Below are 27,104 nucleotides of genomic sequence, written 5' to 3'. Positions count from 1 at the left end.
ATCCTTTAAAAGCACAGCTATTAGCTCATTCAATTCAAACCACATTCTTGGGAGTTGGTTTCTATGATTATCTCCGTTTCACAGAGGGGTATAGTGGCTGCGGAAGGAACTGTTTTGCGAAGTACAGAATCGGAGTTCACAATATTGCGCTGCCCAGACTCGAGTTCGTGCTCTCAGCGCTCGTCTAAGCTGCTCTAAAAGGCTCCACCACAAAAAGGGGAAGTGCGCAGGTGACACCTTAGCTCCACGTGTGTGGCGGGTGGGTGGGGGCGGGGTAAATCTGCACCCCTGGGGGCAGATGTGCCACCGCGTCGACAAAACAGGAAGCAACCTGGTCGGGTTCCGGAACTATTCCGCCACCCGGGCTGGCAGAACGCAGCGATTCAGGTGGCTGCAGTTAGAGATGCAGAGGCTGTCAGGGTTGTAGTGGCTTATTCCCTTGCAGGACCCCATTTGGGGGCCTCTCCAAGGCTGGCCTTTATTCCCTTTGGGTGGGTAAGCTTCGTGAAAGGCTGCCTGAGTGCCCCGGCCGCTTCAAACCCATGCTGTCTCACACTTCTGCTATCTCAGGTTCAACTCTAGTTTGATCCTCGGGTCCAAGGGCTCTGCAACCCCGAGATAACCACCACGACATTCCCCCGCCGAGCTCTCATTCCTCACCAAAGGCAAGGAGTTTTTGCTACCGCGGTGCTGAGTCTCCCTGGCACAGCGGAGTCAGGGGTAATGTGGAATTCTGGGAAGACCTCTGATATCCACGCTCCGAAAGAGCACGGGTCTCCAGAGACGCTTGCAGGGGGACTCACAGCCTGGTCTCCCTGCCCCTCCCGCTCAGACACGGGGAACCAAGCCTCCAGCTTGGAAGCTGCCGGTTGCCGCCCTCTCCAACCAGAAGATGCATATTTCTTGCGGTTTCCAATAGGGCTAGGGGGAGGAAAGAAACCAGAAGATGCGAATGGCGGGGGGCGGAGGAGGGAGAGCTCCAAGGCGTGTCTCCACAATGATTGTTGGTCAGGGCCTTCACCTGCACAATCTACTTCCCACCTCCTCCATCTGCCCAGTACTTCTCACCCCTTCTGACTGTCCCATGTCTTCTGGGGGTGGGCAGGGGATTGCTACACTTTGTAAAGTTGATTTTCCCCCACTCAGATGTCCAAGAATGATGAAGGGCTGGCAATGCCTGTCCTACTGCAGTTTGGCCACCTCTCAACGTGTCCATCTATAGATCCTCTCTTGCCAAAATGCAAGAGGCTCCAAGGGGTATGTGATGTGACCAGCTCATACTTGTAAGATTGGAAAGGGCTCAGGCAATCTTCTAACCCAGCCTTCTGTCTCTCTGGCTACTAGGCTGTGTTGAGAACCAGGTGTATTCAAGGTCCAAAGTTCTGCAAGAACACCCCCAACAGCTTCTCTTGCCCCCCAACTCCCATTCCCTCTTGGGGTCACCACTCCAGTAGTATTGATTTCTTCCTGCTCTCTGCTCTCTCTCAGACACTGGTCTTATGCTGGTTGAACATTGGTGGTGGGAAAGGGTAAGCACTGGGTTTTAGCTGGGGATCTCCAGAATCCTGAACAAAATAGAGTCTCAATACAGAGGAGGGGCCAAAGATTTCTGAAGAACCCAGGGCTGCTTATAGGAGGTTTCATTGGCAGGAGAAAAGCCTTGGCCAGAAAATACCTGCCCCACCTTTTAGTGATAAGGGGCAAGCTAGAGAGCACTCCCCAAGCAGTGACCCTGCTCAGTGTTTGGTTGTGAGGGGTCTTGGATGATGATCAGTATTAGAAGGGGGGTAAACAAGGACTTGGGGGCTATGGGTATTCTCCTGGGCCAGGTTTTCACATAAACTGTCTGGAGCCCAGAACTCTGCAGCCTCCAGATCCACCAAGAAACAAAATCCAAAATAAATGCAAAAGAAATGACCCTTAGATGACACATGTTCCTCTGTTCCCACTGGGTCACCAGAGAAGAAAAGATGGGGCAGGGTAGATGTTTCCTAGGGTCACTAGAGAAGAGATGTTTCTGGAGAAGGATTTGAAGAATTCCCAGAGGAGAGGGGGAACTCAACTCAAGACCAGTGGGGATCTTAGCACATGTGTTGGCAAATAATTTCAGCATGAGCCAGACAAAGGCATAGAAACTTTTAAAGAAAGGTAGATACACCTTCAAGGGAGAATACAGGATAATGAGAAGCAGCCCTGACTTGGGCTGGGGGTCCACTGTTTATAGAAGGGCTGTATCAGGGGCTGGAGTGGAGGTGGATCCAGAGTGAAGTTTCACAATTTTGTGCCAGCATTCCCTGTGCTTTCTAGCATATTTCCTTCATTTTACAAGGGCATGGGTCAAGGGCATGTTGCTCAAGATTTACAACTATGCTGTCACATCTCAATGGCTTGTGGGTGTTTCCTTTAAGATTCAGTATTTCTCTCTCTTTATCCTTAATCCTTATCTTACTAGAATTCAACCAGATCTTTAAGTGCAAAGTGGAAGGACCTGGACTCCAAAAGGCCCCCAATGACTATGACAGAATAGTGCCTGTGACAGATTGATAGTGGAGGCAGTCCAGATGTTGGGGGTGGGGAACCAAGGTAAGATATGTTTGGAGACAGTTTCAGACTAAGGGGCATCAAGACTCATGGCTTTGAGGGGTGTATAAGGTGACTAGCTCAAGATCTAGGCCCAAGGGATAAGTCTGGAATGGAGTCTGAAAATGTGACCTCCCAGGCAGTGGGCTTCAGGTTATATGGAAGGTGGGAGTGGAAAGAGATGGGCAAGCTCAGGCATTCAGGGTCTTGTTTTGAAAGTCTCTGAACTTTAGGGAGCCCTGTGGAGATCTTGCAGACGTGGGCTCTAATTGGCTCCTCCTCTCTTTGAAGAGAACATCTTCTACAGGTACTCTCCCAAAGAGAGAGTGAAGTTTCCCGGTTTGGATCTCTGCTCTGCTGCTCATTTGTGGTGTGACCACATTCAAGTTACTTGTCCTTTCTGTGGCTGTTTCCTCATCCATAAAAAAGGGGGGATATTAATAGCTTTACTTCAAGGGATTTTGGGGAAGATTGTGTTCACGCTAGGGCCTGGTATTAGAATGAGGTCTGGGTCTTCTTTCCATCAGTAGGAAGGATGTGTGAGTCTGCTGTTGGGCCTTGTTCCCTTGTTTCACTACCCTCTTTTTTTTTTTTTTTTTTTTTTTTTTTTTTATTTTTTATTGTGGGTTGTTCAAAACATTACAAATTTCTTGACATATCATATTCCACACTTTGATTCTAGTGGGTTATGAACTCCCACCTTCACCCCATACACAGATTGCAGATTCACATCAGTTACACATCCATTGATTTACAAATTGCCATACTAGTGTCTGTTGTGCTCCGCTGCCTTTCCCATCATCCACCCTCCCCCCTCCCCACCTCTCCCCTTCACTACCCTCTTAATTCCCTTCTCACTGCTTTCCAAGTCCTGGGTCCTTGGGGCTGAGGCCAGTCTGCCGGAATTTTTCTTGGTCCAAGACTGAAGATGCAGATTGTCTGCTCCTCTGGTGCTTTCCCTGAGTCAGGCTAAGGATAGGACAAGGTGGGGAGTGCTATGTGCAGCTTGTGCTGCTTCCAAAGAAGCAAAAAGGAAGGAAAATACTTCATCTTGAGCATTCAGTAAGTCCAGAGCACTATATTAGACAGGGAAAAATGGAGAGGGGGGAAAAACATGAAAAAGTAAGTTCTCGTCATTTAATCCTCACAATGATGTTAAGAGTTGCCTATCTGCCTTGTGCGCTATCATTCCAATTTTATAGCTGAGAAAATAGAAGTTAAGAGTGGTTAAGTAAGTTGCCTAAGGTCCCACAGCTAAAACATTAAGAGCCAAGATTAGAATTCTGAAGAGATGAGTCTGTTCCCAGGCTCAAGATTCTCAACCTACTAGGAGGCATGGTGGCACCTGCTTGTAACTCCAGCTACTCTGGAGGTTGAGGAAGTAGAACTGCAAGTTTGAGGCAAATTTAGGCAACTTAGTGAGAACCTGTTTTTAAAAAATCCTCATCCTAATCCTCGCCACCTGCCTCTCAGCTCTCAAACAGGGACCCCGGAAATCCTCTGACTTTGAATACAGGAAGGACCAAGGAATCCAGCTGAACCCTGCAGGGCTCATTCTGCTTCCCTTGCCAACAAACTTCATGTGTCTGTCACCCTCCAAAGTTAAAGCAGGAGATCTTGGGATCTTTCTGGCTGAGGCTCAGATATTTGGTATTTTCTCCTTTCTGCATTTAGGTTTTCTTATCTGTAAAATGGGTATAAAAACAGAAACTCTTGGACTGGGATTGTGACTCAGCGGTAGAGCACTACCCTAGCCCTTGCAAGGCGCTGGGTTCGATCCTTGGCACCACATAAAAATAAATAAATTAATTAAATAAAGGTAACGTGTCTGACTACAACTAAAGAAAATTTTAAAAAAGTAGAAACTCTTTCATTGTGCTGTAAGGCTTACAGGAGATAATAAAACCTTTTAAAAATGTTTGAACCAATAGTCATTGTAGTTATTGTTCCCAAGAGTATTGCAGAAAGCCCTCTGGGCAGGCATAAGCCTCTTATTCTGTTTCCTGTCTGAGTCTAGTTGTCCCTTTTGAAATTCAAGGTGTAGACTGGGGCCTTGCTTAGTGACAGTTCAAGGAAGCTCAGTATACGGTCTCTACATGCCAGCAATAGGGGCTTTGGGTTGCCACAACTGCCCATCAAATGGTCCTGGCATCAAGCAGAGTGATACTGTTGTTAAAGGAAGAGGTTCAATAGATGAATGGATTTTAAAAAATTGGTATATATACACAATGGAATATTACTCAGCAATAAAAGAGAATAAAATCATGGCCATTTGAAGGTAAATGGATAGAGTTAGAGAAGATAATGCTAAGCAAAGTTAGCCAATCCCAAATAACCAAATGCCCAATGTTTTCTTTGATATAAGAGGGCTGATTCATAGTGGGCTAGGGAGAGGGAGCATGGGAGGAATAGATGAACTCTAGATAGGGTAGAGGGGTTGGAGGGGTTGGAGGGGAAGGGAGGTGGAATGGGGTCAGAAATGATGGTGGAATGTGATGATCATTATTATCCAAAGTACATGTATGAAGTCACGAATTGGTGTGAATATAATTTGTATACAACCCAAGATATGAAAAATTGTGCTCTATATGTGTAATAAGAATTGTAATGCATTCTGCTGTCATATATAAAAAAATATTTGCAATGCTTTGAAAAATAAAAGCAAAAAACAAAACAAAACAAAAAAGCAAGAAGTTCTGGGGGGTTTGAGGATGGGGAGGGGAGGCAACTGCAGTGGCTAGAAACAGTGCTGCTCCCTCAGTTTGGCCAGGTAAGCCTCTTGGGGGACCCACAGAAACACACCCCTAAAGCACCTGATTTGGGGAATGCCAGATGCTGGTTCCTCAGACCAGTGGGGAATGGGGAGTTGCTGATGGAGAGAGGGGCTGGTCCTGGGAGGCTGGGGACACTGGCTGCTCTAGTCAGTGCAGGGAGTGCAGGATTAAGCCTGCACAGAAAAGTCACCTTCTGATTTTTATTTATTTATTTAAAAAATATTTTTGGTTGTAATGGACACCATGGCTTTATTTATTTATTTAGATATTTATTATGTGGTGCTGGGAATCAAACCCAATGCCTCCAACATGTTAGCAAGCACTCCACCACTGGATTGGGGATTGAACCCAGAAATTCTATGCCACTGATCTACAGTCCCAGTCCATTTTATTTTATTTTATTTTGAGACAGGATCTGGCTAAGTTGCCCAGGATGGCCTCTATCATGTGATCCTTCTGCCTCAGCCTCCGGAGTCATTAAGATTACAGGCCAGTGTCACTAAGCCTATCCTTAGGCGGCTTTTGAAAGCCTCCCAACAAATTTGCTCCTGGCCAGCTTTAAAAAACAATCAAGTTTCACTTGCTAATGTCCTCTTAGTAGGTATTTGGCAGTTCAGTGTAAAGACCGAACCCGCATAAATTTGTGTATGGAAACTTCCACACTTTCAAAACTGAGAAACAAGGATGATCACTTGCGATCTTGGAGTCCTGGCCGCCTCGTGGTGTAATTGTCGCACTCCTGACGTGTGTGCTCCACTCGCCACGCAAATCTGCACTTTCCCTACAGAGGCTGGTGTGTTACCGGGGCTACAAGGGCAGCTGGCGGATGGGGAAGGAACAGAGACCTAGTCCTTCAAGGACTAATCCCTAAAAGTGGTGAGCTGTCCTGCTGAGAGTCCCCAGACAACCATTCATTTCCCCGCTGGCAGACGCGGGTAACCACGTGGAAATCCCGCGCATCGCAGAGCTGTGCACCGTAAGGCGGTAGCAGCGGCCAGCCATGCGCCTAGCACTGCGCAGAGTCCTGCCAGGTGCCTCAACACGTCCAGGCAATTGCCTCGCAGGCCCTGAAGGGACACAAAACCGTGGGCCCAAGCAAAGTGCACCTGGCGCCGAGAAGGACTACTCCTGCTGGTCTCTACAGATTTCCAGACTGGCACTACTTGGTCCTGGCATTAGTGGCCTTATGAGGCCAGAAGTGTTGTTTTTCCTCTCCTTTTTCTTCTTCTCCTTCTCCACCTCCTTCTCCTCCTCTCCTCCTCCTCCCCTCCACTCTCCTCCTCCTCTCCTCTCCTCCTCCCCTCTCCTCCTCCTCCTCGACTCTCTTCCTCTTCCCCTCTCCTCTTCCTTCCCTCTCCTCCTCCTCCCCTCTCCTCTTCTTCCTCTTTTCTCTTTCAAGAAAGGAAAGGAAATGAAACATTGGTTTTTGGTCCTATGGCACTCCTAGACCCATGGCCACCTTCAGTTCCATCTCCCCTATTCTTTGAAGAAAAGGAAGCTAAAGGAGCTTATAGTTACCAGGGAATGTCAAGGTGTTGGGAGAAGCCCTGGACTCCCCAGACTTTGGGCCTTGGAGCTTTTTTCAGCCAACATGTTGGATCATTTGTGTAGTGAGAATTGGAGAAGCAGAGTCTTAGCCAGGCAACCTGTTGGACAAGGCTAGATCACCTAGACATAGCTGGCAAGGAGCGCAGGGCCAGTAGCACCAGCAACCGAGCAACCGCAGGCCTGGTTTCTGGGAGCAGGAACCAGTGACTAGAAAAGCTTCACTAGAAAAGCAGCCAAGGAAGCATCCGAGAGTTCTTGAACAATTGTAAGCCTTTGAAGTGTCTGCTTCCCTGATGGTTGCTATAGAGAGCAGAAGTGCCCACACGCATTCTGGTTCAAGGGTTGGAAGAGGTTAGGATGCCCTCGATGCCCAGATTTTGTGTCTAGCTACTTTTTGGAAATTCATCAATAAACAAGGATTTGGAAATCAAAGTTCAGGTCCTGAGGCGAGTTTCTCCTGGGATGTGCACTCCCAAGTCCAGGCCAACATTAAGAAGTTCTGTAGTGATGTAGGGTGGCCTTGACAATGGTGATGGAGGCTGTCTAGTGAGGGTGACCCTGGGCGTACTCTTGACCAAGTCTGCAGCCCCCAGCTACACCTAAGATGTTTATTTGCTGTGAGATCTCAGACAAGTTGCTCAACCCTTCTGTACCTCAGTGTTCTCTGAATAATGTGGATATTGTCATGCCTCAAATATGCGTGGTAAGCATTTCATGAGTTATGTAACAGAGAACAGTGCTCCACAGAAAGCATTTCCTCTGTAAATACTGTCACCCTTTATGCACACATCAGGGCAAATCTAAACTCATTTCTCTCCTACATTCACACATGCAGTCAGCATGAGATGCCTTGAACTCAGAATTCGCAATATGAAGCATTATAGAGTGAGTGATTCCTGGCAGAGAAGGATACTTAAAAATGTCAGAAAGGAAGTCACTATAGTTCACAATAACCTTTTATATATTTTGTGAATAACTAGAAAAGAGGAATTCAAACATAAAAATCAGGAGATCAATTACCCTGATTTGATCAGTGCATATTCTCTGTGTGTGTGTGTATAAATTATATGTAATATTACATAATATATATTATAATTTTTATATATTATATATGTGTGTATGTTTTTTACTGTCCTGGGAAACCCAGATATCTTGCATACTAGCAAGGGATTCTACCACTGAGCTGGTTAACCCCAACTCTAGTACATATTGTATATTATATATATGTGTTGAAATATCACACTGTACTTTATAAATATGTATAATTTTATGTTAATAAAAATTTAAAAATGTTTAAAGAGATGAAAATATTAACTCCCCTGATTTGATCACTAACCCTGATATACTTATATTTTCACACTTTATCCCATAATTTATACAATTAAATAAAAATTTAATAACAGGAAGGCTGCAACTGAAAATTCCTTTTCACTTCCATAACCCAAGCTCCTGGGTTTGCATCTTATTGCCCCTTGTGTGTGTGTGTGTGTGTGTGTGTGTGTTTTCTTTTTAATTGAGGCAGCAGTATCCATCTTCACCTTTCAGAAATGTTTTCCAGAGGGCAAAGAAAAGCAATGAACAAATTTCTCTTTACATTTGGCCTGCGAAAAATAATGAGGTCTTAGAAGCCGTCTTCTGGTCTCTGAAGCTTTATAAGAGCAAATCCACTAATTTCTCTTATTCTTTCCTCATCCGTAAAATGAGGATGATGATAATAATGCCTCCTTGAAAGGATCTTTGTGAAAGTTGAAGGAAATAATACATGTTAAGCTGAATGCATTGGTGCACACCTGTTATCCCAGCTATTCAGAAAGATATCCCAACTATTCCTGAGGCAGGAAGATCACAAGTTTAAAGCCAGCCTCAGAAATGTATCCTGTCATGTATTAGAGGAGGGCTGCTGATAAAACATGGTCAAAAGCCTGTTATAATGGGGTGTGCACACCTATAATCTCAGCAGCTTGGGAGGCTGAGGCAGGAGGCTCTCGTGTTCAAAGCCAGCCTCAGCAACAGCAAGATGCTAAGCAATTCAGTGAGACCCTGTCTCTAAATAAAATACAAAATAGGCTGGGGATGTGGCTCAGTGGTTGAGTACACCTGAGTTCAATCCCTGGTCTCTGATGTAAGCATGTTATAACTGCAAAGTTACTTCACATATGTTAAAATGTATTTCTAAAGTGGGAAGAAAATCCAGAACCAACTTTAGTTGAAAATGAGAAAAATGGTTCTGGATTTTCTTCCCACTTTAGAAATACATTTTAACATTCTAATGTCTCTGTTCCACATATATGTGTATCTGTTTGCATATACATGCAAATTTCCAGTTTGTTTAGTGTTTTGTGTGAGGTTTTTAGAATTAATCAAGCCACTGAACTATTTTTTATTTAGTTTCCATTCAAAATAAGATATAAGTATTTTTCTTTCTTTCTTCTTTATATAAAATCCCCAACTTGTGCAAGAAAATAGAACCTATCACCTTATAATCAATTTTATAAAATCTATTCGGTTATTCTTTGGGTTGTGCTTTCTAAATTTTCAAGAATACATGACTTGATCCTAACAGCTAATTTCCATTTTATAATGTGGTTATTGTTTAAACACTGACAATTTATTAGTCAAGGTGTATTAGGACAGTTCTCTCTAGTTTCATCTCTTTTACATGATGACTGAAATAACCATACAAACTCAAAGTCATTTGGCTATTATTTTCATGATTTTAGACCCCATGGCTCCTCAGTGTTAAATATCTGTAAGGAGAGTCTTCCACTTGCTCTGCTGTCCTGGAACAGATAACACAGATGGACAGACTCTCCACAGTAGCTTTGTTTTGTTTATTAGGCACAGGCTTCAACAGGGAAAACTTGAGGCAGTGGGAGGGAGCTCACAGGGCTACTCATGTTGGACATGAGTGCTGGCTGAAAAGGCTGTGCAGTCACACATTACTACAAACAAAACATGTCACCCCTCAGTGATCTTAATGCTTTGGCCATTAAATGTACTGTCTCATGTAAATGGCAGTGCAATTTACTGGTAAACAGATGTTCTCTACTATCATCTCAGAATTAGAAAGCTGTGGTTTATGGCTTGCTTTAAGCTCTGGTTTTCTTATTTCCCTTAGTAGTTTCCATAGTCATTTCTATTTTATCCTCCTACTCACCTATGTGTTGGTTCTATTTTGGCCTTACTCTTTTTTAGTTCAGGGAACAAGTGCTCTGGGCACTATAACATACACCTTGACAAATATTCACATAAAAATATAGAGCATAATATAAAAACATGCTAGACTGAAGGTAATTTGGCCTTAATGTAGTATACATTTCATTGATAGGATAGTTTTAATTAATTGCTTTGTATATCTCTTAGTTTAAAATACAAGTTCCCCAACATGTCAGATTGTTTCCCAGAAGATGGGATCTAAATGCCAGATGGGATAGCTTGTCTGATAGTAGGCATGAAGATTTGACTTTAAGCCAGGCACAGTACTATATACTTATAATCCTAGTGACACAGGAGGCTGAAGCAGGGGATCTCAATTTAGAGGCCAACATCAGCAATTTAGTGAACCCCTATCTCAATATTTTTATTTTAAAAATTTATTTATTTATCTATACTGGGGATTGATCCAAGGACTCTTTATTCCTGAAGTACAACACCAATCCTTTTTTTCTTTTCTTTTTTGAGAAAGTATCTTGCTAAGTTGCTGAGGTTGGCCTTAAACTTCTGATCCTTTTTTTTTTTTTTTTTTGGTACAGGGGATTGAACCCAGGGGTGTTTCACCTCTGAGCTACATCCCCTGTCCTTTTTTATTTTGAGACAAGTTCTCTCTATGTTGCTGAAGTTGGCCTCAAATTTGCTATCCTCTGGCCTCAGGCTCCCAAGTCTGTGGGATTATAGGTGTGCACCATTGTATTCGACTCCTGCTATTTTTAATTTTTTTGTGTGTGAATATCCATACTGTTTCCCATAGCTGCTGAACCATTTTACATTCCTACGGACTGTACCAGGGTTCCAATTTCTCCACAATCTCCCCAACACTATCTTTTTAAAAAAACCCTCCTCACAAGTATAATATCTATGAAGTTGATTTGCATCTTAATGATGGTAAGCCTCTTTTCATGGACATGTTGGTCATTCACATATCTTCCTTTTTGTTGTTGTGTTTTTTGTTTGTATATTTTTGGTACCAGGGATTGAACCCAGGGGTGCTTGGCCACAGTTCAACATCCTTCCACCACCACCCCCCAACCCCTGATTTTTTTTTTTAAATTTTAAAACAGGGTAGGACATCACTAAATCGCTGAGGCTGGTTTTGAATTTACAATCCTCCTTCCTCAGCCTCCCCAGCTACTGAGGATTACAGGTGTGCACCACTTTGCCTGGCTTTATATGTCTTCTTTAAAGACTATTTGTTCAAGCCTTTTGTCATTATAAACATTTTTTTTTGATCCTGAGTTGCAGAAATTTTATCCATATTTTGGGAATTAACCTTTCATCAGGTATGTGGTTTGGAAATATTTTATTCCACTCTGCAGATCGCCTTTTCATTCTGTTAATTACTTACTTTGCTCTTGTGCCTTCACATGAACTATACCATGGAATAATCAATTAGTAGGGAGAGTTTCTCTTTGTAGAAGTATCCTAACACATAAATTCATACAGAATATAGGTGAAACATCACCACTTTTTCAAACCGATTAATGATCTAGATATTGAGCATCAACAGTGCCAACAGAAAAGAGATAGCTGACACTATATGCCTCCTCATAGAAGAATTTGATACCAGGAATCCGGTTGTTTTGCCAAAAAATTTGAGCTTCAACATGATTAAACTATAGATTCAAATAATAATTTACAGAACATACAGAAAACAAGGGAATGTTTTAAATAATGTATCTGCAAAATCCAATCTATGGGAAACTTTAGGTACAAACAATCAAATTGATTTAACAAAGACATTACAAAGAATAAAAGAGGAGGGGATACCTTTGAAATAAAAGATACAAGTCAACTAATTGCAATATGTAACTAATTTGGATTCTGACTTGAGTGAACATTGCACAAAAAGATATTGAAATTATTGGAGATAATTTCAAGATATTATTGAAATTATTGGAAATTTGCACATTGAATGAATATTTACTGGTATTAAGATAATTTTATTTTTTTCTTTAAATGTGTTGGATTTTAGATTCTTAAAAAGTCCTTGCATTTTAGAGATATGTACTAAAGTATGTATTGATGGAATAATATGATTCCTATGATTTTCTTCAAAATATGGGAGGAAAGAATAGATGGGTTTAGAGATGAAACCAGATTGGTATTGGTTGATAACTAGCAAAGCTGGGTGATGGGTTCATCTAATTCATTAGTAAATGTTTGGAATTTTCCATAATAATATAATGTTCCCAAGTTTAAGCATATACCAAAATATATATTGTGTTTGTTTCACTACTCATGAGGCTAAAATGAAAAGGATTGACAATACTTACATTGAGAAGAAATGAAGGCATTGCAAATTTTATATATTTCTGATGGGCATATATAATCATATACTGCTTTGGAAAGCTATTTGGCAGTTTTTTTCCTCTTGTTTTAAAATTAATTTCATTGAGACAAATTTATCTACAATAAAATACACATATTTTAAGTGTACAGTAGAATAAATTTTTTTGTTTTGGTTTTGGTACTGGGGATTGTACCAAAGCGTACTTTATCAATGAGCTACATCCCCAGTCCTTTTCATTTTAATTTTTATTGTGCAGGGTCTTGCTAAGTTGCTGAGGCTGCCCTCAAATTTGCTATCCTCCTGCCTCAGTCTCCTGAGTTGTTGGGATTATAGGTGTGTACCAGTACATCCAGCTGGGATGAGTTTTGATGCATGTATGCAACCTCAAGAATGTATTTGGCAGTTGTTTTATAATGTCAACATGTACTTATGACTCAGACATGCCACTTCTAGATGTTTACTCAAGACATATCATATGTCTTTAAATAACATATGTCTTTAATTAGATTTTTGTTGATTATTTCTTTGCAGTGCTAGGGATCAAATCCAGGGTCTCATTCTTGCCAGGCAAGTGCTCTACCACTGAGTTACCTCTCTAGTCCTATCTTTCAGTAGATTTTAACAAGAACGTCTATAGCCAGGCTGGCCTTGATTTTCTGTTCTAAAGTAAAATTTCCCTTTCCACACACAACACTGTTCTGATGTCTCATATCTCCCTGTCCATATCAGTGTAAATGCTATTATTTTAAGAGCCATCACAGTAATCATTTTCTCCAGATAAATTTCAAATCCTACATTCTAAACCCACCCCATATAGGCTGGGTGTCCCTTCTGTGGGTCTCATGACACACCGGACATACCTTCTTTTATCATTTTGCCACATTGTTGGGAAATGATGTCCCCCACTGGACAATGAACTTTCTGAGCATGGGATGGAGTCTTACTCATTTTGTATATTGGCTGCAAACAAACAATCAATGGCTTCATTTGTCTTTTTTTTTTTTTTTAAATATTTTTTAGTTGTTGATGGACATTTATTTGTATGTGGTGCTGAGAATTGAACCCAGTGCCTCATGGATGCTAGGCAAGCACTCTACCACTGAGCCTCAACCCCAGCCCTGGCTTCATTTGTCTTTTAATTTCCATTCTTTTTTACTCACTGATCCTGGTGGACCAAACAAGATGATTTATAACTTGTGACTGAAGGACAGATGTGGAAAACAGTCCCATTTGAAAGGTGATTTCAATTCAAGTTAATTATCAGAGAATCAGATTCTTCGACTTGGGAACTCAATTACAGATCATCTAATTCAATCATCCAATCCACTATTGGAGACTCTTTAACATTTCTATAAGTTGTGGGGTTATAGACTCCTTCAAGTAGGGTATAATGGAGACTTTTCAATTCTCTGGAGGCTTTTCCTTTTCTACTCTCTCCTGGTTCAGGATATAAAAATAATGAAACAGGAAGTTATTTGTATTAGAACATACATGTGTTTATGTACAGATGAACACACAAAACATACACTGTAAGTTTAAATCTGTAAGTTGATTAAGATGATGAATGGCAGGCCATTACCCAAAATGTTAAGTATAAGTTGGGGACTGAGGCAGTGCCCAGAGAGAAAATTATTTGTAATTTGAAATTAAAAATATATGTTAAAGCATGGTACTCAGAGAAAAAAGCACACGGATTGGTTGACTCCATAGATGAATGGTGGGGTACAAGAAGCCACCCTGCCAAGGAGCTGACAGCTGGAAGGAAGGAGCAGTCTGGGTACAGCTTTAAGTGCCACATTGGCGTGGTGAGGTTCTGGGGTCTATTACAAAGAAAAGTACTAAGATGTTAAAAAATGGAGAATTACTTTGTCCAGAAGTAATTCAATCCATCAGAGTATAGCCATTTTGCTGGATTTTCCCTAAGATCAGTTGAAATCTGCCTTTTTGTGACTTATTGATCCTACCTCTAAGCCAGGATCACATAGAAAAAGCCCAAATCATCTGCCACACCATGACTTTTGAATATTCCAAAGCAGCTTGCATGTGTGATCAGAAGTCACTGAACTTGTAACATCAGTGCTTAGCTCAGGGTGGCCCATAGTACCACCTCATAAATGGGAGTAGTTATTTATTGCATTATCACACTGCCTTTGAGGCATTTCCTTCTTCATAACCAAAGCTGTTTCAGGAAAGTGGTTCAGTTGTTACAAAAAGGAGATTCCCATTTAATCATAGCAACAACTTGATGTGTAAGTGTTAGACACCAGGGTATTGGACTTCTGCAGATATCCTTCCCTCATCCTCCACTACCTCTGCCCTACTGTTGTCTTTATTTATTTATTTATTTATGGTACTGGAGATTGAACCCAACTGAGCTACATCCCCAGCCCTTAAAATGTTGTTTGTTTTTTTTAAATTTAATTTTGAGACAGCGTCTCATTAAGCTGAAGGCACTTCTAAGTTGTTGAGGCTGACCTCAAACTTGCTATCCTTGCCTCAACCTTACTGGGATTCCAGGTGTGTGCTACCACAACCTGCTTGCCTTATTGTTATTAAGTAGCAAATCATCCTTGAAGATCTGGCTCAAGTTATTCTCTGAATTTCTTTCCCACCTATAAGAACTAACCACTTCATTTCTTCTATTGAAGTAGGACTGAATGCTGGGCTGAGGATACAGCTCAATGGTAGAGCACTTGCTCAGCATTATAAGGTCCTGGGCTTGATCCCCAGCGCTGAAAAATAAAAAGAAGGGGTTGCATACTGTCTATACTTTCATGAGATCTATTCCCCTCCCCCACACTATTTAGAATGCTGAACTTCTCTTGGTATTTCTAGTGTCAAGCAGAGTGCCTGGAACACAGCATATGATCAATATTATTGAAGAAATGTAGCTTTTGGGAGTATTAGGTTATATAATTTTTAGAGCTGGATGGGGACTTTAAAGATTTTTCCATGCCTCACTCCTCCATTTCAGTGGTTCTCAACTTTGACTTTGTATTGGAAAGTATTGGATTTATTTTTTAAATGGGAGCAACCAACAGAGCATCTGATTTATAAAAAAGATGCAACAAACTTTTAAAAAAATATTTATTTATTTTTGTAGTTGGACACAATACCTTTATTTTATTTATTTATTTTTATGTGGTGTTGAGGATAGAACCCAGGACCTTGCACATACTAGGTGAGTGCTCTATTGCTGAGCCCCAGACCCAGCCTCAGCCTCAAGATGCAACAAAATTTTAAGTGAGAGAAAATATTTTTAAAACAGCATCAATAGTCAGGTGTGATTACAGGCACACACTTGTAATCCCACCTAGTTAGGAAAATAGTAGTAGGATCCAGAGTTCAAGGCCACCCTGGTCAACTAAGTAAGATTTCATCTTTTAAGAAAAGGGAGAGCATATTCAGCTATATTCAGTTCATAATAGCACAAAGGAGTGAACAGAATAATAATTCGGGCTACATAACATGTTTAATGAACTGGCAACGGAGAAAGTTGGTCAAAGGAAGGTGGAAGAACTTAGTCTTATAAGAATTAGAACTGAAGGGGGCTCCATAATCATTAGGCATCATTCAATGTGCCTAGGTTTAGAAATATACAAGATACTCCAAGTATCTTTCAGTCCTGATCAACCATGGCCATGATATAACACTTGTGCAAGTTACTCTCTGCACTAAGCAGTCATCTGCACATGTGCCTGTGAGTGCATGGGAATCATTCCAATCTCAGATCCTTGGTGATCTTCAGAGTCATTAGACACTTCTTCCTCAATTTCTCAATTTTGGGCATTACCCAATCAGTTACACAAGGATACACTTGGCATATAGACAGTCAAGTGTATCATTGACTAAGTCCAGTTTGGCTTGAACAGAAAAGTTGATTAAGTTAGTGTCAAATGATAAGTGATAAAGTGGACCCGGTTGTGCATGATATTGGAAGAATAAGCAGGAAGGGTGTTGGGAGATTTCTCTTTCCTTTAGCATGCTGGGCTTTCTTTTCTTGTAGGTTTTAATCTACCTTTCTCTTTAAGCCTCTAAGACAAAGCAGTCCCTGCAAGGTCACATGTGTCCTTGCTTTCTTTTGTTTCTCCATACTCACATCACACACTTGTTTCTTTTGGCAGTGTTGGGGATTTTTATTTTTGTTTCTTTGGAGCTCTACCATGGAGTTACACCCTAGTATTAGGGAATTTTAAAAAGTTCTGAGGCCTGTGTCTCTCCCACAAAGATTCTGATATAGTTGGCCTGGAGTGTGGTCTGTGTGAAAAGATTTTAAATATGTTAGGTTGCTGATTCCAGTGTGCAACTAAAGTAGCAAAACTACTTCATTTCCTTTCTGTGAAAGAAGAAGCTGACTTTCAGAGAGCTCACCTTTCCTGTTGCTATGCAAGGGAAGAAAGGGGTGGAAGAAATGACCAAAGACCTCAAGGCACCACCTCTCTTTCTTGGGCACTGAGGAGCAGCCCCCAGTTCATAGGTGTGGGGACAAGTGCATGGAGTACTGCATACATGGCATATATTAAGGGTGTCTGAGTGGCAGGCCACTCCCCTCAGTCTAGGCAGGAGCGGCAGGCTTACCCCTTAGGCATAGCCCTGGGCGTGAGGCCATGTGTTGCAGTCCCTGCGCTTGCTCCATGGCCCATTTCTGTATTGGTCGCTGCAGGGACAATTAGTAGACATTGCATTGGTGGCTGCCTGTAATCTGCTTAGCTACTTCCTAAGTATATGTACATGGTAAGTGCACAATAAAGTCAAACCTGCTTCTTGCTTGGTCTCCAGAGGTCTAGCGACTGTGCAGCCACACTTTCCTCTACCCTGTTCCGTGGACCTCCTTGCTGGATGAGAGAGAGACCATGCACATAAGCACTGTGAAACCTTCTCATCTTCCAATTTTAATACAAATATTTAAAAAGAGCCATTATAATTCTATATATAAAATATCACCAAATTGTGTGTGTGTGTGTGTATGTGTAAAAACAATATCATATTCTTCTTTGTCATTTTATTAAAGGAAAGAATCTTACTTTTTATGATATTCTATTTTCCCCTTTGGGACTTAATAAAAATTATATATATATATATATATATATATATATATATATATATATATATATATATTTTTTTTTTTTTTGGTGGTACTGGGGATTGAACTCAGGGGCACTTGACCACTGAGCCACATCCCAAGCCAATTTTTTGTGTTTTATTTTGAGACAAGGTTGCTTAGCACCTCACCATTGCTGAGGTTGGCTTTGAATTTGCAATCCTCCTGTCTCAGCCTCCCAAGCCAGTGGGATTACAGGCATGTGCCATTGCACCTGGCTAATAATTTCATTTTTAATGAAAACAAAGTACCATCTGCAAACATTTTTGATTTAAGAATGAATTGACCTTTATATGTCCAGAATATTTACTAGCAACCTAGAATACCAGCAGTTTGTTTTGTCCTAGGTGAGGGGGACTTGTGACATACTATCCAAATATTTCTCTAGAACCCCCAAAGCCTAACTGAGCATGCCTAATGTTTACCACTCTTCTAGATACTTAATAACTATCAGGTTGACCCATTTGCTGAAAGTAGAAGGAGCATGATTATCTATTGCTGGTTATCTATTGCTGTATGATGATTATTCCAAAATCTAGCAGCTCAAAACAGCAAGTATTTTAATATATCTTATGATTTTGAGGGGCAAGCTGGGCTTACATAGGTTGTTAGAGTCTATAAACAAGTCAAAATAACACCTGGCATTTTGCCAGGGGAATGTTAGAGTTTGTAAACAAGTCTGGATGGTGCCTGGCAAAATGCCAGGGGGAGTGGTTTGAGAAGTAACAAAAGCGAGCCATTAAGTGTGGAGATTCCTGATTGGTTGACTGATGTATCTAGTTTATGCTAATTAGATAAGCTGTGTGGAATGTATAAATACTGCTCCTGTCCTGCAATAAACGGCTCCTACTCCTGATGTATCAACGTACACAAATTATTCGTCACCCCCCGGTTATATTGCTGCAGCCGTACTCCGGCAATAGGTGATTCCTCAGTGCCAAGAGACATCACTTGAGGCGACTTAGCAGTAATCAGATGGAAGTTTGGCTTTCTCTTAGAGGGCCTAATACAGCTTCATTCACATCTGGCCCCTGTACAGGCCAAGATTAGTGGCAAATGCAAACAGACATGGTACCAACATATGATCTTTCTGGCATGCTGGCCTTCGGGTTTTAGGACTTTTGTCTTCTTCATTTAAAAAAATATGATATAGTTTGTCAATTTCTTCTTGTTTTTTAAAAATTGTGTGGTAAAATATACATTTCATAAAATTTACTATTTCAACCACTTTTATGTTTCAGTTCAGTGGCAATAATTACATCATGCAATCATCTATTTCAAAACCTTTTCATTATTTAAATAGAAATCCTGTAACCATTAAGAAATTACTCCCCATTTTCCCCTCCCCAGCTCTTGTTACCTCTAATCTCCTTTACGCCTCCATGATTTCACCCATCGTAGGTGGCCTCATATAAGTGGAACTATAAAATCTTCATCCTTTTGTGTCTGGCTTATCCCATCTAGCAAAATGTCATCAAGGTTTATCCATGTTGTAGCATGTATCAGGACTTAATTTCTTTTTGTGGTTGAATAATATTCCATTATATGTATCTGTTATATTTTGTTTATTCACTCATCTTTTGATGAACACTTTGGTGTTTCCACTTTTTGGCTATTAGAGATAATGTTGCCCTGCTGTCATTACTCTGAGTGTATATACCTAGGAGTAGAATTGTTGGTAATTCTAGGTTTAGCTTTTTTAAGAAACCCAAAAATGTTTTTCATAATGGCTGTATTATTTCACATTCCCACCAGCAATATGTGTTTCCCTACTGATTCATAATGTCAAGTACCTTTTCATGCGCTTATTAGTATGATGCCTTCTTTAGAATTTAGAACCTTTTTCCTATTTCTTATTTGGGTTTTGTTGTTGTTGCAGTTGTATACATATTAAGCTGTATATTCAAATTTCCTACATGACAGTCCAGAGTTTTCAGAGAAAGGATTTCAGAAATTCAAGTGGAAATTGTAGGACTTCTTATGACTTTGCTTCTGAAGTCCCAGGACTTCACTCTGCCATATTCTATACAGGTAATGCAGCTCATGAGGTCAACCTAGATTCTAGAGAAGGAGTAATAAAAAATTTGTGGCCATTTTTAATCTATCAGAGTACTAATATTAAAATTAACAAAAACAATTCAGTTGCTTGAATAGCAATAACAGTAATAAGGAATACTGCTATAATTCTGGATTAACACAGCTTCTTTTAAGAATTTGCTGGCACATGCCTGTAATCCCAGTGACCCAGAAGGCTAAGGCAGGAGGAGGATTGCAAGTTCAAAGCCAGTGTCAGAAACTTATTGGAGCCCTAAGCAACTCAGCAAGACCCTGTCTCTAAATAAAAAATAAAAAGGGCTGGAGATGTGACTCAGTGGTTAAATGCCCCTGGATTCGAACCCTGATACCAAAAAAATAAATAAATAAAAATTAAAAAAAGGCTTCACTATGGCATTTGTACACATTTTAGAGATCTTTAATTATGATGTAGAGATAAGCACAATTACGTAATTTTTAAGAATCACCCAAGCAATCTACTTTATAATAATGGGGTGAGGCAGAAGGACTAGTTTTTAATCTTGACTCTATCATTAACTGCCTGAATGCCTTCACTTGGGGATAAGCTAGGTGTCATCTAATTTCTCTCTGATACAATACTAAGAAGAATGAGGGTGGGGGGATAGGGAAGAATGAAGGAACTTTGGTTTCTGTTGAGGGGAGTGAGGGGAGGGGGGAGTTGTGGGGATAGGAAGGACAATAAAAAGACATTATTTCCCTATATACATGTATGATTACACTATGTAGTGACCCTAAACCATGTACAACCAGAGGAATGAGAAGTTGTGTTCCATTTGCGTGCTGTATGTCAAAATGCATTCTATAGTAAAATAAATTAATTAATTTAAAAAATAATGATAATTGATCATTAAGGTAGGTAAGAAGAAAAGAGCTAAACTTTTAATCAAATTCTTAAGGACTGAATTTGGGCTAGAGTGTCTGTTTACAATAAATGGGACCCCCAGGAATTTCAAGCTCTTATCTACCAGGTGATCACCAGATAGATCTCGGAAAAAGTAGGAGACAGTTGAGAGCCTTCTTTGGGGACTCAGGCCTACAGGTAATGACCCTCCTGTGCTGTGCTAAAGGTAAAAAATTCACTCATTCCCTTTTTTCCTTGAGTAGGTTTGTTATTTTTGGAATTAATTCATTTAGTTGCCTTCTGTCCTCAGATCTCTGATGGGTTCAAGAAAAATAGTGGTTTTTGTAGATAACCTGACTTTCAGAAAGTGTACAAATTATAAGTAGATCTCAAAGAGATTTACTGAGTGATAAAAGCTGATCCTGTATGATTATATGTATATATAGTCTCAGAATAATTATAAAGATAAGAACAAGTTGTTAGGATTGGAGTGATGTTCTCTTGAAGTTTTCCAGATTAAAGCAGAAGTAGAACTCTAAATAGTATTTTATATGCCCTCTTCAGATGAAAATTTTGAAATATTCAAAAAAGTGTGTATATATATACACAAAACTCAGAGCCTTGCACATGTTAGGCAAGCCCTCTACCACTGAGCTGTGTCTCTGGTCCTGCATCAAAATATTTTGTACATATTTTTTTGTTCTCTAATGTGAGTTTTTATTTGGAAAGTATTTCTACATGTGGACTTAATACATCAAAGCTTACACATAGTTTATATTTTGATAATATTAAGTTGTTTTTCAAACAGTTTGTACCAGTTAAATTCTTACTAACATTGTATAACTGGCACCAAAAACCTTAGCCTAACTAAAAAAGCTGAGACTACTAACTCTACAGAAAAATATAAAGTAGTTCTATATCCAGTTGGATGCATTGAAAGACATTTTCTACACAAGAGCCTATTTGCCATTTCAAAAGAGCATTTCATAGGGAAGTAAACACTGATCTTCAGTGGTTCTTTCAGTCTAGTATTTACAGCTGAAGTTGTTTGCTTTCAAATGCAATTCACCAAAATTAATGCTTAACAACAGGAACAGCATTTCTGGTTTCCATTAGCTTGTACCTTAGTGACTGATGATTGGCTCTGATGACTGACGTCTTGGGCAAAGAACGTGCTTAACTTTTGGCATTAAAGGAAAAGTGATTAAATGGCATTCTATAGCTTCTTGGTTAAAAAATGAAAAACATCAGACAACATTTGCTTCGATTCACATCCTGGTTATTTTAAATTCTTGCATCTCATGCACAATTTTTTTTTCATTCAATGAATTCATATATAAGTTCCTACAACATGTATGTATGTCCTGCTTGGTAGTAAGAGGATTTAAAAAAAATAGGTGTCTATAAATATCTATAAATATTTATAAATATCAATATCTATCTATCTATCTATCTGCACCTGCTCATCTATTCATCATCCATTCACCTATTCAACCAAACACTTATTCATTTAATAAATATTTGTCTTTAACATCCACTCTGTTATAGGCATGCTGTGGACACTTGAAGTTGAATAAAAGATGGTCCCTGTTCTCAATTCAATACTATCTAGTGGGACACAAACATGCTCAGATCCTACTGGAGAATTAGTAGACTTTCCAGGGGAGGTGGTGTTATAGATGTTTGAAGGTATATAGGATGTTGACCAAGAATCTTTGCTTGGTCAAAATTTAGTTAGGCTTCTGAAGTTTCTCCTAGGCCCATGTGTGCACCTCCTTGTAAAATTCAGTTTTAGGGAAAGAACTCTGCTAAGGCAGTTTAGCCAGAATTCCCTATCCTCAGTATCTGACCATCCTTGACATCTGCTCAGATTTCTCATCCTCCATCATCTCCCAGATGATGTCCCATCATTCTGGTGGGTTCTCAGCAAGAATCTTGTTAGGTGATTTCACCAAAATTGCCCTTACCCCTGAGATTTCCTATTAGTAATTTTATACTCACTGACCCCCTACATTGTTCCTTAATTATAAATTTTCTCTTGTTTATGATGTATTCATGGTTGAGCCCAATTTCTCTCCCATTGCAAGGTCCTGTTGCAATGGTTCCTGCACATAAAATGATGGACATAAATAAAGTCTTTCTTACCATGCTTTAACATTTAAAAATTGTTTCTTTTAATAGTCAATGGATGCCACAGTCTGGCTGGGCACAATTCACGAGCCACTTGTCAAGCAGAAACAAACTTTATTTTTAGAACACACGCTTGACCACACAGCTCTTCAGGAATTCCCTCAGAGCCCAACTGCCCCACTGGCTTCTGGTGAGCCTCTCAACCCCCCACTCCTCCCACTCTTGAGGCCAGTTGGCTGGGTCACTTGGGCGGAGCCAAAAGAGTCCCCCAATGAGCAGCTCCGTGGTCTGAAAGGGTGGGAAAACAGCCCAATGAGCATCACTGCAGAGGAGCCAATCAGCTGGCAGCTGGAAGTTTGCTGGGGACGCTGTGAGCCAATCAGTTGGAAGTTTGCTGGGGCCCCTTCAGCTGTGGCTCTCAATAAATGGATGATCTAGGTTCTAAGAAGTTCATTCCAGACTGAGGGAGTATGCTTGGAAAAGGCACATGGGTGTAAAAGTGCATTGGAGAACAGGTTAGGGGATGGTGAATGATAATAGCATATGCTGAAATAGAACTTATTTTTAAAAATGGCTACAGTTAATAATGAGAAGGGACACTTATAGGAGCTTACACCGAGCACGGAGCGGCCAAGTTCCAGCTCCCGGAACCCTCCCAGAACCGCCCTGGCTCAGGGCTGCGGAGCCTGCAGAGGCTGCTTCTTGGACCCTGCTACTATCAGAGCAAACACCAAGCACTAAGCAGCCGAATTCCGGCTCCCGGAACTGAGCCCGGGGGGACTGCTTCTTGGAGCTTACACTTATAGGAGCTTACACCGAGCACAGAGTGGCCGAGTTCCGGCTCCCGGAACTTCCCTGGACCAGGGCTAGGAGCCCGCGGAAACTGCGTCTCGGTCCGGGTCCTGCTGAGGGCCGGTCAGGACTCACCCGTTGCTTGGGTTGCCCGGCAAGGGGAACGAAATGCTGCCATTCGCATAAGATACCAACATGGCAGAGATCTGATGTCAGCAGAAAGCGGTGGAGGAGAGATCTTCATCAATACCAGCGGTGACATAAGCAGTTGGTCTCCTGGTAAGGGGGGTGAGGCTCAGTCACCCGAGTCTCCTCAATTTGTCCTCGAGCCAGAGGGGAGGAGCCGGGCCGCCGCCAGCCCCCGGAGCAGGCCCAGCAGCTCGCCAGCGTGGTGACCGCGTGACCCCAATTGGAGAGGGGGCGGAGTGGAGCCGCCACCCACACCCGCCAGGTGGGCAGACCCACGACCCAGTAGTACATGGGCGTGATAGGAGGGGCAGGGCAGAGCCGCCCTTCGCGCTTGCAAGGTAAACAGACCTGTGACAGCCTGGTGGGTCAGGCCCAGTGGCCTGCCAGTGTGGTACACACGTCACCCCAACTGGAGTAGGGGCAGAGCAGATCCTTCTCCCACGCCCGGATCAGGCCCTGCCGGTGTGGTGGTCACGTGACCCCAATTGGAGTGGGGGCGGAGCGGAACCGCCACCCGTGCCCGCAGGGTGAGCAGACCAGTGATCAACCTGCAGATCAGGCCCAGGGGTCCGCAGGCGTGGTAGGAGGGGCAGGGCAGATCCGCCGCCCGCGCCTTCAAGGTAGGCAGACCTACAACAGACCGGCGGATCAGGCCCAGGAGCTAGCCGGCATGGTACAAACACCACCCTAATTGGAGTAGTGACAGAGCAGAGTCGCCTCCCTTGCCAGGAACAGGCCCAGCGTCCTGCAGGCGGGGTAGTCACGACACCCCAATTGGAGTAGGGGCAGAGCAGAGCCTCCACCCGTGCCCGAAAGGTGGGCAGATCTACGACCAACCAGCGAGACAGGCCCAGTGGCCTGCCGGTACGACAGACACGTCACCCCATTTGGAGTAGGGGCAGAGTAGAGCTGCCGCCCGCGCCTGCAGGGTAGGCAAACCTGCAACCGACCGGCGGATCAGGCCCGGTGGCCTGCCGGCGTGGTACACTTGTCACCCCAATTGGAGTAGGGGCAGAACAGAGCCGCCGCCAGCTCCCAGAACAGGCCCAGTGACCTGCTGGCGTGGTAGCCACGACACCCCAATTGGAATAAGGAGAGAGCAGAGCCGCCGCCCGCACCTGCAGGAAAGATACGCAAGCAGTATGAAAAGACAAGGAAAGAAAGGACCACAAGCAATGCAGGTCAACGCAACTTTAGAAGAGGTAACAGCTGCAGCAGATGGAATGTCAGATAAAGAATTCAGGATATACATGCTTCAGATGATCTGGAGTATCAAGGAAGACATTAAACAGCAAAATCAGACAATGAAAGATCACTTCGACAACGAATTACGCAAACAAATCCAGGAAGCAAAGGATCAACTATGCAGGGAGATAGAGGTTATAAAAAACAAGCAATCAGAAATCCTAGAAATGCAGGAAGCAATAAACCAACTTAAAAACTCAATGGAGAATACTACCAGCAGAGTAGAACACTTAGAAGATAGAACATCAGACAATGAAGACAAAGTATTTCAACTGGAAAAGAACATAGACAGCTCAGCAAGACTGTTAAGAAACCATGAGCAGAACATCCAAGAAATATGGGATAACATTAAGAGACCAAACTTAAGAGTCATTGGGATACAGGAAGGTACAGAGCTCCAAACCAAAGGAATGAGCAGTCTATTCAATGAAATAATACAAGAAAACTTCCCAGACTTGAAGAATGAGACAGAATCCCAAATCCTAGAAGCCTACAGGACGCCGAATGTGCAAAATCATAAGAGATCCACACCTAGACACATTATAATGAAGATGCCCAACATACAGAATAAGGAGAGAATTTTAAAAGCTACAAGAGAAAGGAAGCAGATTACATTTAGGGGTAAGCCAATCAGGATAACAGCTGATCTTTCAACACAGACTCTGAAAGCTAGAAGATCCTGGAATAACATATTTCAAACACTGAAAGAAAATGGGTTCCAACCAAGAATTGTGTATCCAGCGAAATTAAGCTTCAGGATGGAGGATGAAATTAAAACCTTCCACGATAAACAAAAGTTTAAAGAATTCGCAGCTAGAAAACCATCTCTTCAAAACATCCTCGCCAAAGCATTACGGGAAGAGGAAATGGAAAATAACAATGAAAACCAACAGTGGGAGGTAGGACAGTAAAGGGGGGCGGAATAATCAAAGAGGAAAACAAACAATGTTTAGTAACAGAAATAAACAAATATGGCTGGAAGAACAACCCATATCTCAATAATAACCCTAAATGTTAATGGCTTAAACTCACCAATTAAGAGACACAGGCTAGTAGAATGGATCACAAAACAAGACCCAACAATATGCTGCCTACAGGAGACGCATTTGATAGGAAAAGACATACATAGGCTGAAGGTGAAAGGTTGGGAAAAATCATATCACTCATATGGACTTCGGAAACAAGCAGGAGTGTCCATACTCATATCAAATAAAATAGATTTCAAGCCAAAGTTAATCAAAAGAGATAAAGAGGGACACTACATACTGCTTAAGGGAACCATACACCAACAAGACATAACAATCATAAATATTTATGCCCCAAACAATGGTGCAGCTATGTTCGTCAAACAAACTCTTCTCAAGTTCAAGAGTCTAATAGACCACCACACCATAATCATGGGAGACTTCAACACACCTCTCTCGCCACTGGACAGATCTTCCAAACAAAAGTTGAATAAGGAAACTATAGAACTCAATAACACTATTAATAACCTAGACCTAATTTACATATATAGAGTATACCACCCAACATCAAGCAGTTACACTTTTTTCTCAGCAGCACATGGATCCTTCTCAAAAATAGATCATATATTATGTCACAGGGCAACTCTTAGACAATATAAAGGAGTAGAGATAATACCATGCATCTTATCTGATCATAATGGAATGAAACTGAAAATCAACGATAAAAGAAGGAAGGAAAAAGCATACATCAATTGGAGAATGAACAATAGGTTACTGAATGATCAATGGGTTATAGAAGACATCAAGGAGGAAATTAAAAAATTCTTAGAGATAAATGAAAACACAGACACAACATATCGAATCTATGGGACACATTGAAAGCAGTTCTAAGAGGAAAATTCATTGCTTGGAGTTCATTCCTTAAAAAAAGAAAAAACCAACAAATAAATGATCTCATACTTCATCTCAAAATCCTAGAAAAAGAAGAGCAAAACAACAGCAAAAGAAGTAGAAGGCAAGAAATAATTAAAATCAGAGCTGAAATTAATGAAATCGAAACAAAAGAAACAATTGAAAAAACTGACAAAACTAAAAGTTGGTTCTTTGAAAAAATAAACAAAATCGACAGACCCTTAGCGATGCTAGTGAAGAGAAGAAGAGAGAGAACTCAAATTACTAGCATACGGGATGAAAAAGGCAATATCACAACAGACACTTCAGAAATACAGAAGATAATCAAAAACTATTTTGAATCCTTATACTCCAATAAATTAGAAGATAGTGAAGGCATCGATAAATTTCTTAAGTCATATGATCTGCCCAGATTGAGTCAGGAGGATATAGAAAACCTAAACAG

At 41.4% G+C, this 27,104-nt stretch overlaps 1 pseudogene; it reads right to left on the bottom strand.

Moving 5' to 3' along the window:
* Positions 1-16,027: 16,027 nt before the first annotated feature.
* LOC124094449 (rRNA-processing protein FCF1 homolog) lies at positions 16,028-16,501 on the bottom strand (annotated as a pseudogene).
* Between the last annotated feature and the right edge of the window lie 10,603 nt (positions 16,502-27,104).

This window comes from Marmota monax, unplaced genomic scaffold (assembly GCF_021218885.2).
Source record: "Marmota monax isolate L192 unplaced genomic scaffold, Marmota_monax_Labrador192_F-V1.1 WCK01_AAM20220418_F8-fsc00007, whole genome shotgun sequence".
NCBI classification, from domain to species: Eukaryota; Metazoa; Chordata; class Mammalia; order Rodentia; family Sciuridae; genus Marmota; species Marmota monax.
Note: the sequence above shows the minus strand (reverse complement) of the source record. Positions and strands in the feature narration are given on the sequence as shown.